General features: G+C 44.2%; 1 protein-coding gene across 1 annotated transcript in view; it reads right to left on the reverse strand.

Annotated features, from left to right (window-relative positions):
* LOC144500077 (receptor-type tyrosine-protein kinase FLT3-like) overlaps positions 1–18,791 on the reverse strand; it is a 78,433-nt gene that overhangs the window by 46,807 nt on the left and 12,835 nt on the right. The window contains exons 2-3 of the mRNA XM_078222851.1: positions 2,384–2,508; positions 140–227 (exon numbers count right to left, since the gene is read on the reverse strand). The gene's annotated coding sequence lies outside the window, so the exon portion shown is untranslated. The remainder of the gene's footprint in view (positions 1–139; positions 228–2,383; positions 2,509–18,791) is intronic.

The following is an 18,791-nucleotide window of genomic DNA, read 5'->3' on the forward strand; positions in this document are numbered from 1 at the left end:
GGCAAAATCTGGAAATCTGATATTTTATTTAGTTAAAATCCCTAGTTAAAGAAACATGTTTATGTGTTATAGAAATACAAATAGTTTAACATGGTAATAAAAATAAATGACTATGGAGCACAAGTAATTTAATTCATACCACTGGCTTCGTACATCAATAATTGTCTTCTTTCCGAAGTGTTGGTGTTCAAACAGAATTGCCTTTGATTTTCATCTGTGGCAAATGTCTATAAAATTAAGATCTGAAATTAAATGCCCCATATATATTTTGTATCCACTTTTATAGTTATCGTGCATAAATATAATTATTTATGCATGAATGCTTTCAGCAATATGGGTCCGAATTTTCCAACCATTCACACCAACGGGATCCTCTGGTCCCGCTGCAGTGATCAGAGATTTGGCTGAGGGTCAAATTCTCCGTCCTCGCTTGTAGCGGCAGCGGGGCGTGAATGGCCGGAATATTCAGCCCCTTTCCGTTAGCTCCTGTCTTCAAAATGTTGCCTCACATTGAGATAAAGTTTAAAAGAGAAGCTGTGGTGCATATCCTTATACATTTTTCTATCTGTTGGTCCATATCATGAGTGTTAGCAATCTTGCTCCTCTAAGGAGGGCATCACAGACAGAATTATTTATTTATTTACTTATTATTTATTTATTCCAGCCATGAAGTCCAATCAATAAACTGGACTTCCCATTAGTGTATTGTAACAAAAGAGGACAAAAATGTATTTAAGAAATAAAAGTATATTCCAATGGGATGCTCCAATATGGATGATTGTGGATGGGTAGAATGGTTTTCCTCATCCTTAATATCTTCGGATGTAGAACATGTGGCTTCAATTTAATGATGTGCAATATCATTTATTCAATCTCTCTACATGCAGATCTTTATTAGTACTTATCCTGAGATGATATGAACATACAAGAATTACAGACAGGAAAAGAACTATCTGGTCCTCAAGCCTTTCTACACTCACAATGCCTATAACATCATGATGAGACACTTCCTATCCATAACACTCCCCTGAAGTCATACAATTTCCTGGGAGAGGCAATAAAGGAAAATAAATCTCTGGAAAAATTCACTTTGATGCTCTCAGGCAATCAATGCTAGTCCAGAAGATTACATTGGCAATGCTTATGTCAACTGTTAATGTCTTCCACATAGTACGTTCTTTGTCACAGCCAAAAACCAGTCCAACTCCTTGTTGAAGGGACTCACTACACTCTGGGAAAATAAGAATGGCCAACATTTCACCTGTCCCTACTTTTTAATAATGTAAATACATGTCTCTGGTCCTCCCCAATCTGTCAATGTGCAATAATCTATCATTCAGCATTCAATCCAGTCCTGGCATCATTTTATATACTTTTGATAGAGGTTCCTCGAAGTCTACACTCCTCTAAAGTGAACAGAGCCAGCTCTTTAAGCCTAGTAGAGCAACCCACACAATTTCCTGAATAAGCGTTCCATTCAAAAAGTTAAAGAAAATGAAATTATTTCACCCAGGGTCTTGGCTGCAACCTTTGCCTGGAGTAAATGGATTCCACTTCCATCCTTTACTAAATGGGTACCTCTGGTCTTATCAGATGACTGTTGTCCCTTTGCCAGGTCCCTCCAAGGGCCAATAACACAGGGACTCAGGTATGTAGAACTGTATGTCACCATTAGAACAGTATCTGGGCAATTTGAAGATCTTTTGACAGATTCACGCCAGTCATTGCAGGAGTGCACAGGAAGAACCACAGATCTTATGGGCGAAAACTAATTTTGTTTTAGAGAGGAACAGCTATGAACATGTGCATTGGCAACCTTCACTATTGTTTCAAACATGAAGTTAAAAAGATTTGTTTCATCCGTTGAAAAAAATCACTAGTCAGCAGAATCAGTTTTCAAATGAACAACATCATTTAATTCTAAAGCTTAAGAGTACACGCAGCCAACCTGATAGTTCATTCCTCAATGCATTGCCTTCTATGATACCGAGGAAGATAAACCTGGAAGGTCCTGAAATTGATTACTGATTGGAGAAACTTGCTGATATTAACTGAAGCAATAGGTGAGATGCTGTACTTGGCCTCTATGCCCTCGGCTGGAGAGTCAATAACTCATGAATGTTTCCATTCTGATTGATGTCCATTGATCCATACTACACAGTACCCATTTTGAACACAAGAATGGAGTCCACTGTGATGCCCCAGTTATTTATCCACTGATTGACAACCAATCTGTAGGTTTGCACATGAAGAATTGCGTTTTTATGGAGTTATACAGTACATCAATCGTCATGAAAGAACTTCAGGCGTGGGAAGAGAAAATAATTATTTTCTAACAAAGAAAAACAAATGAAATTGCCGACTAGAACAAATGATAACCAACCTTGTTAAATATGGGTGATGATTCCAGATGATCCAATTTGGTAAGATAGATCAAAAAATATCCAGTTTGAGAAGATCCCTTGTTTTCTGCTTGTTCAGAAACCTCAGGGAAAGCAGCATTTGTGACTGTCGAAAATACAAATTGTTCTTTAGTGTACTCCTCTACATATATTCAGTGGAAGGTTCCCCCCACTATGATCACAATTAAACAGAGTAGCAGTTACATTTTTAAATTCTATTTTGGGATATTACTTCAGTTAACCAGTTAGCAAAGCCGATATGAGATATGGGAGGAATCATGGTATTTTACTGCTTCTACAATTTGAAAATGACAAATTGAACATTATAGAGTGAATATTCCTTCACTTTCTTTCCTGTAGAATACACACAAAGGCTGCGTTTCTCCCAAAAACGTTCTAAGTGTCAAATTTGTGGGAAAACTGGTGTAAATCATGATTGTTTTTTCAGTGGGAGTTCAGACTCGAATCTCCCACACTCTGTGCACTGCAGAGATCACAATCAGGAATACCATTAAAAGCTCAGGGGGTGGGGCCTATACACACCAGAGTCTGACAGTTCCGCATGCGCAGTGGCCCCGAACTGTCAGCCTGCAGTTTACTGGCCAACTCGATTGCTGGCCAGTCGGGGACCCTCGCAGTGCTGCCTCTTCACCCACCTCCCCACGGCCCGATCGCAGCCACCACGATCATTCCGGGGCCAGGCCCTATCCCGTCCTGGAACATCCCGATCACCAGTCCCCCTCATCAGTGATGATACCATCGCCACCCCCCCCCACCCACCCGGCCTGCCCCAAGGCTGACGCCCCCCCTCCCCCCCACCGCACCCAGGCTGTCCCGATCGTTGGCCTCTCTCCAGCTCTGACCGATCCCCATGCAGAGTGGCAGTGGGACCTCTCAACCCCGCGGATCGCCCCCTAAGCCCCGTCCCCAGCTGGCCCCGCCCCTATGCCTGGTGGGCAGTGCCAAGGTGCCCCCTGAGCATGGGCACTCTGCCCCTTGGGCAATGGGGCCACCACCTCCCCACCGTCCGACCCCTTGGGGGGGCCCTGATTGCCCTCCCCTTCATTCCAGCGGATTCATCCCGTTAGTTGCCTGAAAGTGGGGAGCTAGTCTGTACCCCACTGAAGTGAAATACCACTGGCCAGGTGGGAGATGCTAGCGGGCCCGAAGAATTCAGTCCCGGGCCCGCTAATTACATTTAAATTGTATTTTAAAGTCTATTTAAGTATTAGCCCCGCCTCCCACGCAGACGCCACCAAAAATCCGGGCCTGGAAGGTGCAATCACAGCGCGAACGCTCATGGGAATCCCCCCCCACTCCCCCATGAATCGGCCGACATGCGATTCTCCCGGCCTGCCGCACTAAAGTTAGCGCGGCGGGATGAGAGAATCGCCCCCAAGTATGTGGGCCATTATAGGGCTGTAGAATTATGGGTCACACAGTGGCACAACGGCTAGCACTGCTGCCTCATAGCGCCAGGAACCTGGGTTCGATTCCTGGCTTGGGTCACTGTCTGTGCAAAGTCTGCACGTTCTCCCCATGTCTGCGTGGGTTTCGTCCGGATGCTCTGGTTTCTTCCCACAATCCGAAAGATGTGCTGGTTAGGTGCATTGGCCATGCTAATTTCTCCCTCAGGGGATTTTCATAGTAACTTTATTGCAGTGTTAATGTAAGCCTACTTGTGACACTAATAAATAAACTTTAAAGCTAGAAAAGGAGGTTTTGGTAAGTCTAGAATATTCTCATATGGGACAGATGAATTAAGTCTAAGTAAATAAGTCCAGAATTTTCAGCAACATTAGCTAAAAATGAAGGTGTCTTTCCCTCATTCTAGGAGATGGAGATGCAAAGCATGAAGATGGGCTGGATATCAGTAAACGGTAGTTCATCCATTGACAAGTGTGGGTTACAATTCTGGTAGTGGATGAAGAGACATAGTCCCCAAAGGCAATAAAGGATTAGAATCTACTGCAGTTTGATTTGTTTCATCTGCACCATTGGTACTGCTTGGTTCAATGATGCCAACCAGCAACAGGACTGGATTGTGCTTGGGGGATCCTGGTGAAAATGGTTTCCTGTTGAGAAGACCAATTTCAGGCTGAATTTAAAAATCCCTGCACACATTGAATGGTTCCTTGCAAGTGGAAAATTTACTCTAGGATGGTGAGTAACATGGTGAACTGGATGCCATTATTAACCCAGATCTTTATTCAATACCAAGCAAGTTTGAGTCTTAGTTGGAATGTCAGTGGAATGCTGATGACAAAGATTCTTTAGCAAGGTGCAAGAAAATTGGATGCTGACCCACAGAAAGAGAAATTAGGAAATTTGGTTGACCAAAGCTGGGTCAAATTGGTGGGTTTTAAGGAAGATGTGAATTGAGGAGAGGGAACTTCCAAGTTTAGAGACGAATTCCTGAGAATGAGACATTGCTGCTGAGGGTATGATCATCAATGGTGGGGCACTTGGAAGTTGGATGCACAAGAGGCTGAAATCAGAAAGGCAGAATCTAGAGGGGATTCCAGGAGATTGGTGCAGAGATAGGGAAGGTCAAGGCCAAGAAAAGATTTAAACATAAGGGCAAGGATTCAAAATTTATAAACAGGGAGTTAAAGAGCCATTTCAGGCGTTGTCATAGGTGGACAGGAATTGGAGTTGAATAGTGAAGCTTTGAATGAACAGGAGTTTTGGAAGCTGCAGAACTGAAGTCCGGCCATGACAGCAATGGTGGGGCCACTGCATGTTACCAGGGGAACTCATACTCAATGAGCCCCACAGGGAGATCAATCAGTGATTCCCCATGGACCTCATGGAGGGTAACACATTGTCAAACAATTAGCTTCAGTAATTTGTTGCCTGCATGCCAGTTGTGGGCATCTTTGAACTTTTCCTGATTTTCGATAAATGCATCGTGCATCCTTGGGAGTATCAACGAGTGATGACTAGGAAGGGCTGTCCACACTTGTCTGCTGAATAGTTATTGCGCATTTGCACCACAGTCAGATGAAGTTTGCAAGTTTGGTGTTCGTATACGTATTCATTTTTAGACCCTGCCATGTAGCCTGTTGGCTGATACCTGCATTGCAGATTTAGGTGGAGGGCTTCTCCCACTGTTAGTATACAGTTTCCAGTGCTGCTGCTTGTAGTTTGTGGCCTTCGTCATTGTCTTGATAAGATGATGGTTGATGATCAAGGACACAACACTGCATGCCTTGGCCTGCAGTCACTGCACTTGTGATGTCCATTATATAAAGTATCTGGAATGACCAGGATAGGATGCTGTTACGACATTTAAGTGCAACGGATCCCAAGGATGGAATCTCAAAGCCATTGTATGAGAATTTGGTATTGGCTGTTTAAGCTATCACCTGCCATTTCTGTGGGTACATACATTCTACTGTGAAGTAAAATGATGTTTGCACCTGCACTGATCCCAGTTTTGCATATATTTAATCCGGTCCTGCATCTGTGTCATATAATCTGGATGGTAGCAAAGGCTTCTGATGGTACCACTGTGCCAAATCATTCTTTGATGTCCACCATGTTGAACGTCTGTTCACTTTGTATACTGATATTCTGGTCATCCTCTTCATCTGACTGTCCTCCTCAAAAATCCATGATGCAAATACAGTCCCATATTATAGATAATAGCATACTGAGATTTATATAATCTTTGCTTGCATTATAGTTGGTTGACTTCAGCAGAAGAATTGATTATTATCAATGCAATTCTAAATGGAATTTTAATAACCAGGAGAATAGTAAATGGATCTCAAGGTTAGAGTTAGGAAACAGTTATTATCCAATTTCATTTATTTCAGGAAATGTTGATGGGCAGCCCAAATTAATAGCAATGCTTTTGCATTATTAGCAATTATTCAGATGCACAAAGTCAACAAAAAGTGGTGTCCGGGCACAGCTACAAACTGCTACTGAAAAGCATTGAGTCTAAAATTAAGAAATAGATACAAAAATACCTTACCCTGCCTTGCAGGAAGCAATAATGAGAGAACTTGGATCTGGGTGAGTAGATGATCTGGTTGGAATGTCGCTTGCAATGAATGCAGTCAACTGAGACAACTTAAGCCGTTGCTTGGCTGGGTGTTATCTGGAACCATTTAGAAAGGACTTATAAACCCAGAATCTACTTTGTGTAGTTACTAAACTCTGATATTAAAGAGATAAGTTGGTTTGCACCCATTTTCAGGTGAAAGATGCAGATGCTGCATGCACCAACATAGGCTGGTTTATGGGCCTCATTTTAATATTTTGAGTGAGTTACCAGAGGCAACGTGCCTCTCTGGTTGTCTCACCAGCAGAGAGAGCCAGCAGGAACCTGTGGAAATAGGAACCAGGTAAGGTACATATATTTTCAAAGCTTATTTTTTTGGGGTAGAGTCTCCAACAGTCGCTATAAGAAGACAATCAATCACTTACAACAAATGAATTAATAGGCTGGGTCCTCAAACAGACATTAAGCTCCTTATTCAATATATTCAAGAGGTCTAAAGTAATGCCTCTTTTAAGTAGTTGCCAGCTCTGTCACTACAACGTATGCATCAAAATGGCATCCAGTCGGTCATGTCAAGACTTTGGCTGGATTGAGTGATAATTTAAACTGCACCTCGTTCAAGCAGATGATTGATAAAACAAGGCAATCTTCAAACGATCTCCAGGCTAATATTCTTATTCAGTTTTTCAGCTTGTGGCTGGATTGCTTTTGGCAAAAAAAGGAAGCTCATTCTTTGAGTTTTGCTGTGGTGTAATGAAACAATATTTAATACATCTAATTTTGAGTTCATGGTTTGGACTGTATAAAGTTGGGCCACTGTTGGTATGGGAGATTGACCCCCAAACTGGAATTTTGTGCCCTTACTTCCTGCCTGGAAAATATACTGGGATATACACAGAGAGTTCTGGGAAGTTGAGTAAACCCCCCCAGTAAGAATGGCTAATGATAACAGTATATCATTACTGATATAATGATATACTGTTATAACAACAGTATATATGTTTATATACTTTAACAACAGTATATATGTTAACATAGAGTATCAAATTAAAGTTAAAATTCAGCTTCATACTATTCAATGACCGTTTGATCCCATAGTGGAAGTCACTTGCAGGCACACCAATCTACGACTACAAGACTTTTACATTCGAACAGCTACAAGAAAGAATAAAGCAACCTTTAAACAATCTCCAGGCTAATATTCTTATAAAGTTTTTCAGCTTGCGGCTGCATTGCTTTTGGCTCTCCCCAACTACGAGAGGCTTCCTGAGGTGAGCAAATATTGCATCACGTCATTATTATGAATAAAGGTTTCTATTATTCATATTAACAAACAATGCTGTTTTGTTGCTGTGCCTTGCAAGACACTCACTAAAGGGTTACAGCTATCCTGATACGTGGATGAGAAAAACTAAAGACCAAAGATCAGTGGGAGGTGTTCAAAAAAGAATTTAACATGATGCATAACTAGTTTATACCCTCAAGGGCAAGAACTCAAGTTGCCAAAAAAAACAGCCATAGATGAATAAACTTAGACAACCTAAAACTAAAAGAAAAAGCATATGTTATATTGTTAAATTATTCATAAAAAGTTGGCAACTAATTGTTATGTGAAAAGTATCATGGGGTGCCGCATCCATGTGCTAACTAACAATGTAGCAGTCTACCTGCCACATGGAGAGCAGCAGGAGATACACTTATTTTTTATTCGTGGGACCTGGACGTCACTGGCCTGCCAGCATTTATTGCCCATCCCTAGTTGCCTTTGAGAAGGTGGTGGTGAGCTGCCTTCTTGAAACACTGCAGTTCACATGCTGTGGGTTGACCCACAATGCCGTTGGGGAGTGAATTCCAGGATTTTGACCCAGCGACTGCGAAGGAATGGCGATATATTTCCAAGTCAGGATGGTGAGTGGCTTGGAGGGAAACTTGTAGGTGGTGGTGTTCCCATGATTGTGGTCGGTGCAGACTCGATGGGCCGAATGGCCTCCTTCTGCACTGTAGGGTTTCTATGATTTCTATGATTCTATGATGTATCTGCTGCCCTTGTCCTTTTATATGGAAGTGGTTGTGAGTTTGGAAGGTGCTGTCTAAGGATCTTCAGTGAATTGCTGCAGTGCATCTTGTCGATGGTACATACTGCTGCTACTGAGTGTTGATGTTGGAGGGATTGAATGTCTGTAGATGTGGTGCCAATCAAGTGGGCTGCTTTGTCCTGGATGGTGTCAAACTTCTTGAGTGTTGTTGGAGCTGCACCCATCCAGGAAAGTGGGGCATATTCCATCACACTCCTGACCAATGCCTTATAGTTGGCGCACAGGCTTTGGGGAGTCAGGAGGGGAGTTACTTGTTGCAGTATTCCTAGCCTCTGACCTGCTCTTGTAGCTACTGTGTTTATTTGGTGAGTCCAGTTGAGGTTCTGGTCAATGGTAACCTCAAGGATGCTGACAGTGGGGCATTCAGTGATGGTAACACCACTGAATGTCAAGGGATGGTGGATAGAATGTCTCTTATTGGTGATGGTCATCACCTGGCATTTATGTGACACAAATGTCACTTGCCACTTGTCAGCCCAAGTCTGGATATTGTCCAGTTTTTGTCGCATTTGAACATGGACTGCTTCAGTATCTGAGGAGTCGGTGAATGGTGCTGAACATTGTGTAATCATCAGTGAACATCCCCACTTCTGGCCTTATGACGGAGGGAAATTCATTGATGAAGCAGCTAAGAGCCTAGGACACTACCCTGAGAGACTCCTGCAGAGATGTCCTTGATGAAGCTCCAGCATTTGAGTGAAATCTTACTAAAAGATGGCAGAGTGTTGTTTCCGGTGAGAAAAACTGAATATTTCACGCTGAGGACACTGGTGTGTTTTGAGACTGAATCTTGCGTCTCATTAGCGATAATTTTAAGCCCATGAGTTTCACGCTGTTCCACTGGCATATTCCCTCTGATTCACCCATCCCATAACAACTTAATTGCTGCATGTACTGGGGAACCCCATATAAACAACTCCCCAGCTTTCCCCAGCATAACCTCGGAAGCCCAAATTAAAAGGAATGGTATTTATTGTTAAACACAAAATTAAGCCACTGCTCTGTGACACACGTACACAAGTCCCAACTGGAACAACAGTTCTCACACAAGTCCCAAGCGAGACCTTTCCTGATGTCTGCCTTATAAAGGGCTCAGGTGATGAGTTCCACATGGACAGGCCATTGTCTGTTACTAAGGGAACTCGTATTCAATGAGACCCACAGGAAGGTTGATTAATAATTTTCCATGGAACTCATGGGGGTTATCACACTATCCTATTCCAGCACTGGAAGAAATCACATTAGCACTGGCAGAGACAAAGGTTTTCAGCAAACTCAAAGCCAGAAACGGTTACTGGAATGTGAAGCTTGACAAGGAATCTTCATTGTTGACAACATTTAGCACACCTTTGGATGGTACAAATTCCTGCATCTACCTTTTTCCCTCAACTTCTTTCTGTAGTAGTGAATTCCATAGGTTTAACATTCTCTGGATGAAGAAATTTCCCCTCAATCTCAGTCCTAAATATTTACTCCATATCCTTAGATTATGACCTCTGGTTCTGGACACCTCCAGCATCGGGAATATCCTGCACGACCTTCTCTAGTCCTGTTAGAATTTTATATGTTTCTATAAGATCCCCCCTCATTCTGCTGAAATCAAGAGCACATAATCCTACCCGACTCAATCTCTCCTCATACATCAGTCCCGCCATTCCAGGAATCAGTCTGGAAAACCTTCGCTGCACTCCCCCTATAGCAAGAACACCCTTCCTCAGTTAAGGAGACCAAAACTGCCAGGTGTGGCCTCATCAAGGCCCCGTATAATTGGAGCAAGAAATTCCTGCTCCTGCTCTCGAATCCTCTTGCTATGAAGACCAACATACCATTTGTTTTCTTTAACATCTGCTGCAACTGCATGCTTACCTTCAGCAACTGGTGTACATGGACACCCAGTTCTCATTGCACATTCTCCCCTCTCAGTTCATAGCCATTCAGATAATAATCTGGCTTCCTGTTTTTGCTACCAAAGTGGATAACCTCACATTTATGCACATCATACTGCATCTGCCATGCATTTTCCCACTCACTCAGCTTGTCTAAATCACACTGAATCATCTCTGCATCCTCCACACAGCTCACCCTCCCACCCAGCTTTGTTTCATCTGCAAATTTGGAGATATTACATTTAGTTTCCTCATCTCAAATTATTAACATATATTTTAAAGTCATATTTGACTTACACGGAGCTGGAAAAGAGAAAAGGTCATTAGCAACATACCCAACATCACTAATCAGCGAGATAACATCACCTACAAGCAGTGCAACATTAATGTCACCAGGAATTGGCACAATGTTGGCAACATCAAGCATGACTCTTACAGCACCAGGAGCAACAAGCACAGCAGCAGCTCTGCAGTGTACCAACTCACCACTGAGTGATAAATGCCAAATCCTCAGGACGGGGGCACAACATCCTAACACTAAGTCATCCAATGAATAATATTTTTCTAGATTACACGCTCTTAAAGTGCTCAGTTTATCTGCAAAATTCAATTGTTGATTTCCTTTAGTTTAGAAAAAATGTTAATCATTGAAACAGTTTTTTGACATAGAGGCATTGTATGCTTTTTGAAAGAAGAAGGGATATTATATGATTATATTATTCATGAGGAGCTAGGAACTAACCGTCACGTGAATATATATCCCACAATATCACATTCACTGTCACATTTGCAGCCATGTGCTGAATAACAGTGGGCCAGAACTCCTAAGGAGTTACAATCACTGCTGGATTTTTACTTACCTTAGTCGTGAGCTTCACATCCCTCGCCCAACCTTCCAGCTCGGTTCTGCTGAGGAATGAGCAGTATACTGTCCCCTGGGACTCTTCAATGGAGGGCTGCAGCATCAGGAAAAGTGAAGCCACAAACACTTTTTCTGGCACTAACTGGATTGGAAGGACTGGGGGGGGGGGGGGGGGGGGGGAGGGGTGGCGGTGCGGGGTAGTCAGATAATGGGTGGTCAGGTTGACAAGTAGTCAGGGGGGGAATAGGTGGATAGTTGGAAAGGATGGAGGGAAGTTGGGTTTTGGGGGTGGGGCAATGGTTCTGAGCATGTGGGGGATAGTCACCGGGTAGGCAGTCGTCAGGGAGCCGGAGGGTAGATGGGATTGGTCAGGAGGATAGTTGGAAAGATGAGGAATAGTCAGGGGGTGGTCAGGGGGCTGGGGGGACTGGTCAGGGAGTCGATGGAATAATTAGGGTTGTAGTCAGGAGGTCCAGTCAGGGATTGGGGGAGGCCAGTAGAATAGTTACCCAGGAAATAGAAGTGGTTTTAATTATTCTAACCTTTCCTGGATATCTATTCTGCAAACAGAGTCAGAACCATCTAAAGTCTCTGATTTACACCGGAGTACCGGGTGGTTCCCAGTGCAGGATTATTGCCCATCAGAATTTTAAACTTCCTGGGCAATCCCCCGGCAGTCCTTACATGTGGACCTCCCAGGGATCCCCAGTGCATCTTCTGGAATACCTCCAGAATACAACCCCCTGGAGATAAGAAGTTAGAGACTATTGTATCAGTCTACCAGTCAAAATGCAGTTAAATATGCGCTTGAAGTGCCATATCTTACAGGGCTACAGACTAAGAGCTGATGGTAGGATTAGGGTGGAAGATGTTTTGCTGGCCGCATAGACACAATGGGCCAAATGGCCTCCTGTGTAATCAATCTTTCTTTGTTTTGTATGGAATACCAATCATGTAGTCTGCTTCAATCTGAATAGGATTGAGCTTCTTGAAGATTGTTGGAGTTGCACTCATCCACACGAATGGAGAGTATTCTATCACACTCCTGACCTGTGTCATGTAGATAGTGGAAAGAATTCGAGGAGTCAGAAGGTGAGTTACCTACTACAGAATACCTAATCTCTAAGCTGCTATTGTAGCTACAGTGTTTATGTGTTACAGTGTTAAATATTTGATCATTAGTAACCCTCAGGATGTTGTTGGTGGGGCATTCAATGATGGTAATCCATTGAATGTCAAGCGGAGGCGGCTATTATCTGGTAATTCAGTGGCACAAATGTTACATGCCGTTTTTTCAGCCCAAACCTGAGTCTTGTTGCATGCGGGCACAAACTGCGCCACAATCTGAGGGATTTTGAATAGAACTAAATATTGTGTAATCATCAGTGAAAACCCCACTTCTGGCCCTATGATGAGAAAGATCATTGATGACACAAATGAGTTAGTTGGACCAAGGAATTTCCCTAATAAATTCTCACAATGATGTAACATATTACATCAATAGCACAGAATAAATCTTGATTTTTCTTTATTTTTAATTCACATGGATGGCTTTTATCGAGCAGTTGAAGTAGAAAAGTGGCGAGTTCTGAGATGGGGTTGAAAGATAACACTTCGGTTTCCCTACAGACAATATTTGGTATGTTCTTACATGAACTTTCATAGCAAAACCAAAGCTAGTCAATGGCAGACTGTCCATTATTACAAGTAGCTTTACATCACAAAGTTCTGAACTATTTAAGCACACTATTGCTCTCTTCCTCTTTGTTATCATCTTCCTCACACTTCCTCATGGTGGCACAGTGGTTAGCACTGCTACCCCACAGCACCAGGACCTGGGTTCAATTCCCAGCTTGGGCCACTGTCTGAGTGGAGTTTGCATGTTCTCCCTGTGTCTGTGTGGGTTTCCTCCGGGTGCTCTAGTTTCCTCCCACTGTCTGAAAGATGTGCTGATTAGGTACATTAACCTGAATAAGCGCCAGACTGTGGTGACTAGGGGAATTTCACAGTAACATCATTGCAATGTTAACATAAGCCTTACTTGTGACTAATAAATAAATTTTAATTTTAACATTCCCATGGAGCTCCTTTCCTTGTTGTATGCCTCTTTTCTGTCTGATGGCAAAGTTGTGCAGCAAATATGTGGGATTTTGGAGACTTGGGCTGGATTATATGTCAGATCCCTGTGAAATTCCCCTGTTGAAATATTCCAAACAATGTAGGGGACGATTCTCGCGTATGGGCGTGGGTGGGATTTGAGGATGCGTTCCCGCCACACCCGTATCTCCCAGCCCCGGCTTTCTAACACCGTCAGATCTGCGCTGGAAACCAGCAAGAAAACCAGGTAAATTATTTGCATCTATTTTTAATGTTATTTCAATGCTATTAGCAGGCCTGGGTCTGAATTCTCCAGGCCCGCTAGCCCTTCCCCCCGCCCCCCCCTCCTCGCCTCGCCTCCCCCCGCTCCCCCCCCCCCCCCCCCTCCACAAGGATATTTCCTCCAGCAGGATTTACAGTACATCCCCACTTTAAAGGATCTATCGGGACGACTGCTGGAGTGAAAGGGGGGGGCAATTGGGGCTCCCCAGGGGGTCGGGCGGTGGAGGGGGGGGCAATGGTGGTCCCTGGGCATGGACACCCTGGCAGGGCCAGCCTGTGCCCCAGCACTGCCCAAGGGACAAATGCCCATGCCCATGGGGCATCTTGGCATTGCCCATCAGGCATGGGGCATTGCAAAGGGGGCAGGACCTAATAGGGGCGGGGCTAAGGGGCAAATAGTGGCGGTGGGGGATCCCACTGTTCCTTTGCATGGGGATCAAAGGAGGCTGGAGGGAGGCCAACAATTGGGGTGGGCTGGAGTGGGTCTGCCTAGGGGGGTGGCATGGTCGGGACTGTTGGGGGGATTAATCTTTTTTGTGGGGGCTGGAAATTGGGGCGGGCTGGGGGGAAGTCTGTGGCCCTTCGCCACATCTACAGGGTCTGCCAGGGTGGGTGGGTGGGGGTTTGGCACTATGGGTGTGGTGGGGGAGGGGGCTGAAGACTGGGGCGGGCCAGGACAGGGGTCGGGTTGGGGCCAGGAATGGTCAGGGAGGCCGCAATTGGGCCGTGGGGGGGTTGGGAGGGCAGCACTGTGGGGGTCCCGGGCTGGCCAGCAATCGAGCTGACCAGCAAATTGCAGGCTGACAGTTCAAGGTCACTGTGCATGCGCAGAAGCCTGCAGGTTGCAGCCTCTCCAGCAGGAATAGGCCCCTAAAATTTAATGATTATCCCACTGGTGGCCCCTGCCTTGCACAGAGTGTGGGAGATTCTAGTCTGAACTCCCACTGTAAAAGCCAGCATGAATTACTCCAGTTTTACCCCAAATTCAACACTTAGAATTTTTTTGGGGAGAATCGCCCCGGAATCTTTGCTTTAAAACCCTATACTGTGCTCAACAGCTACTCCAAAGGTGGCAATGGCCTCATTGTATTTGTCATCTGTTTTTGTGCCAGTGAAGCGAGACTTCTAATTCAGGGTCAAGAGCCGTGGCTGCTGAACATTGCCTCGGTCTCACAACAGCCATTTATTCAGGCTCTTGACACCTCAATTAAAGCTTGTATTATGGATTTCTGAAGAATAAAATCAAGATGGTACCATTTTGGATGAAGGGCATTTACATGTAGGATCACAGTAGAATCCAGAAGCCATCTCAACTAGCATGCATTTTTCTCATCTGCGCATTATCATTGATGTGTACAGCTCATAAGAACATAAGAACTAGGAGCAGGAGTAGGCCATCTGGCCCCTCGAGCCTGCTCCGCCATTCAATAAGATCATAGCTGATCTTTTTGTGGACTCAGCTCCACTTACCCGCCCGCTCACCATAACCCTTAATTCCTTTACTGTTCAAAAATTTATCTATCCTTGCCTTAAAAACATTCAATGACGTAGCCTCAACCACTTCACTGGGCAGGGAATTCCACAGATTCACAACCCTTTGTGTGAAGAAGTTCCTCCTCAACTCAGTCCTAAATCTGCTTCCCCTTATTTTGAGGCTATGCCCCCTAGTTCTAGTCTCACCCACCAGTGGAAACAACTTCCCTGCTTCTATCTTATCTATTCCCTTCATAATCTTATATATTTCTATAAGATCTCCCCTCATTCTTCTGAATTCCAGTGAGTATAGCCCCAGTCTACTCAGTCTCTCTTCATAAGCCTCATGTGTTTCATTTATTCTGTCCACGCCTCCTGGCAAGTCTGCCAGTGATAAAAAATCTGTTTCCTCTACATTTAATATTGCATTTCCACTGAAAAACTGATAAAGGTATTTCTTCTGGAAAATATCACCATTGATGAACTACAGATTGGTTTATTGAGAAGGTGTCACCTATGGTGGCCTGCAGTGAGCTTGCTGCATAAAAGCTTGATGCTGTTGTGACATCATGACAGCCCTGGGAAGACCCATCCCACTTCTTGAGTCTGTAAGTCATCCTGTAGCAGTGAGCATAGTGCAGTCATTGCTTTTGCAGTGAAGCAAAGGCAGAAAATACAGCCCCCTTCAAAGTACCCATCTAGTAGCAGCGACAAACTATGATGGTTCCTTAGGCATTGATTCAGTGAAATACTGCCTGGGATATTGCTGACACTCCATCTACAACTATGCAGCACCATGAAACAGTTCTATCTCTTCGGTTTTATTAGCTGAAAATTGAAATGCAGCTGTAGCTGGAAATATTCCAGGAAAGGCTTGTTTTGTGAACTGAAAGCATGTAACAAAATTCAAAGGTAGATAGCGAATATGGTGTGCAAAACAAATTCCCACTGGCAAAAAAAATTAGCATATTTACGATAACTTCAACAATGGTGACTTTGCTTCAAGATTGAGACCAAAATGAGCCAAATTTATTGAACACAAATGCATCCATTTTATACAAAGCATATGCTGGGGTTTGATCCTTACCCAGAAATATTTGTTTTGCATACCTGTGATTCCGTCTTCTTTCTGCCCCAAAAATTTCACCTTGCATAATTTGACACACTACAAAGTGAAGAATTAAGGACATGCATTTCGGTTTACAACCTATGCGTATCAGCAACATAGCTCTGTTCCATCAGATGCACCTCCAAAAAATGGGGCAACATATGTTCAGGTAAGGTTGAATTTTCTTTTCATTTAAACACATTTTAATAAAGAAGTCATGCAACAATTGTAAGTTTGGATTTGGTTTTCAGTGCCTTTCCACCTTCAGACAATATTATTTCTTCTGAACTGCAGCTCCTAGTCCCTGGTCATTGACTGCATTATTGGTTCTAGCTGAAGAGGACCTCATTACTATAACCTAGCTGAAAATGAGTACATGACTACATGCTTATGCATAGTTCTGTGCCAGCAGTTTATATTTAATTGTTTAGAGAATGCGGGTAGATGTGCCTGCACTCTCTACTCATTTATATTTCAATTCCCCCAATGGCGAGTTAATGATAGATTGGTCCTCCCACTGGCTGTTGGCTTGAATGTCATTTTCATCTCATGAATGCTCATTAAAACTGTTGGCTGCCAGCATCCCATCAGGCCTTCCAATCTTGTGTCACGCCAACATAAAATTACTTCAATCTAAAACTGGATTGATAATGAATGGCGTGCACAAAGCCATCTTCAGTTTGCAAGAGAATTTGAGGTGAGTGCAACAACCTTTCTGCCATAGTGCTGCACTGCTGATGCACTGTACACCACTCTGCCAGGGCAGACTGGTTCCTGCCCTCCATCTCCATGCCAAACTGGTCTTTATGGATAGCATCATGTTGCTGGACCCACGGACCCTCCTGTATTACCGACTCAGATGAGTCCAGTACCTGGGGTTGGTGAGTACAGGAGTCTCATTCCCCCTGGTGCCACACACCAGTGCCTATCTGGACAGCACTGTGATGCAGAACTCAAGCAGCCATCATAACAAAGTTCGGGAGTTCAACTGAAGGTGGAGTGCAAGATGAGGTGGGGGGAGTCCTGACCTGACAAAGACAAGGTGGGGGGCAGGGGCGCAATATGGAAGGGGGTACTGTGCAAGGTGGTAGGGGAAGAGTGAGGGCTAACGATGACAAGCAGAGGGGAAAGGAAGTGGGTTAAGAAGATGAACAATGGGAAACATTGGGAAACAATGGGAAACAGAGGGAAGGCCGGAAGGAGGGACGATTGTCTCAAACAAGGCTACATGAAAAGCTCACAGACAGACGGGGGGGGGGGGGGGGGGGGGGGGCAAGAGGGGGGTGCTCAAAGGGATATCACATCGTTTACTGGAAGGGGATGGGCGAAAACTCCAGATGCAGCAGGTAGAAGTCCAAGTGGAGCATGAGCACCTCGCAGGCTTGGGGAGAAGTTGGTTGAATCAATGAGCAGACTTCTTCTTTAGTCTGCTAACCTTTTCCCTCTGCATTGCTGACATCCTGCATGGTCCGGTGAAGAGAGTTGGGCTGTGCTAGGTTGGGTTTAAGTATGGCACAGGGACCTCAAACCCTCCAGCTGATGGACAAGTCAGCTATCGGCCTGCCATGAGATTTGGAGGGGGATCTTGCTTGTGCATAATTAATGAGGTTCCAAGCACAGAATCTGACATGGGAGCCCGCCATTCTGGGAAAGAGGCCATCAAAGCCACTCGCCCCCACACTTAGTCGCAAATATTGAGATTTCTCATAGAATCCTTACAATGCAGAAGGAGGCCATTTGGCACATCACGTCTGCACCCGACTCTCTGACAGAACATCTTACCGAGCCCTATCCCCATACAACCCCACATATTTAACCCATTAATTCCCTGAGCCTATACATCTTAGGACACTAAGGGGCAATTTAGCATGGCTAATCAACCCAACCTGCACATCTTTGAACTGTGGGAGGAAACTGCAGCACCCGAAGGAAACATATGTAGCCATGGGGAGAATGTGCAAACTCCACACAGACACTTACCCAAAGCTGGAATTGCACCTTGGTCCTAGGCATTGTGAGGCAGCAGTGCTAAACACTGTGCCATCATGCCACCCATTGGCCGGTATTTTACGACCTCGCTCAGGTGAGGCTCGTAAAATCCCACCCGAGGCCAATGGAGAATTCCGTTCTGTGAGCCGCGTCCGCCCCGGGCGGACATGGCGGTAGAATTCTGAGCATTGTTTCTAGAGAACTCTCAATGCTTGCCTCTGGAGTCAGATTAGAGTCCAATTCTACATTATACTACATGTTAGCACCATTAAACCACTTTACAATCATCACACAGCTTTGACTGCACACTGGCTACTTGTAACAGCATTACTGTACTCTTCAAATCAGTTGGCACCTTAAGACTTACATCCAAAGATAAAAATTACTCTTGGCTAAATGATGTCTTTAATTGTAAATTCAGTTCTAACTTGGTTTGCACTGCTTTAAGACATACTAGAATTGCAGCTATAGGTAGCAATCAATTATTTGCTCCTAATGTAGGAGGAGACTTTCTGGGTGGGCACCAAACAGATGCAATATTAATAATGTTCCCACAGTACCCACCCAGAAAGTCAGGAAGGAAG

Source organism: Mustelus asterias, chromosome 10, assembly GCF_964213995.1.
Source record: "Mustelus asterias chromosome 10, sMusAst1.hap1.1, whole genome shotgun sequence".
Lineage (NCBI taxonomy): Eukaryota > Metazoa > Chordata > Chondrichthyes > Carcharhiniformes > Triakidae > Mustelus > Mustelus asterias.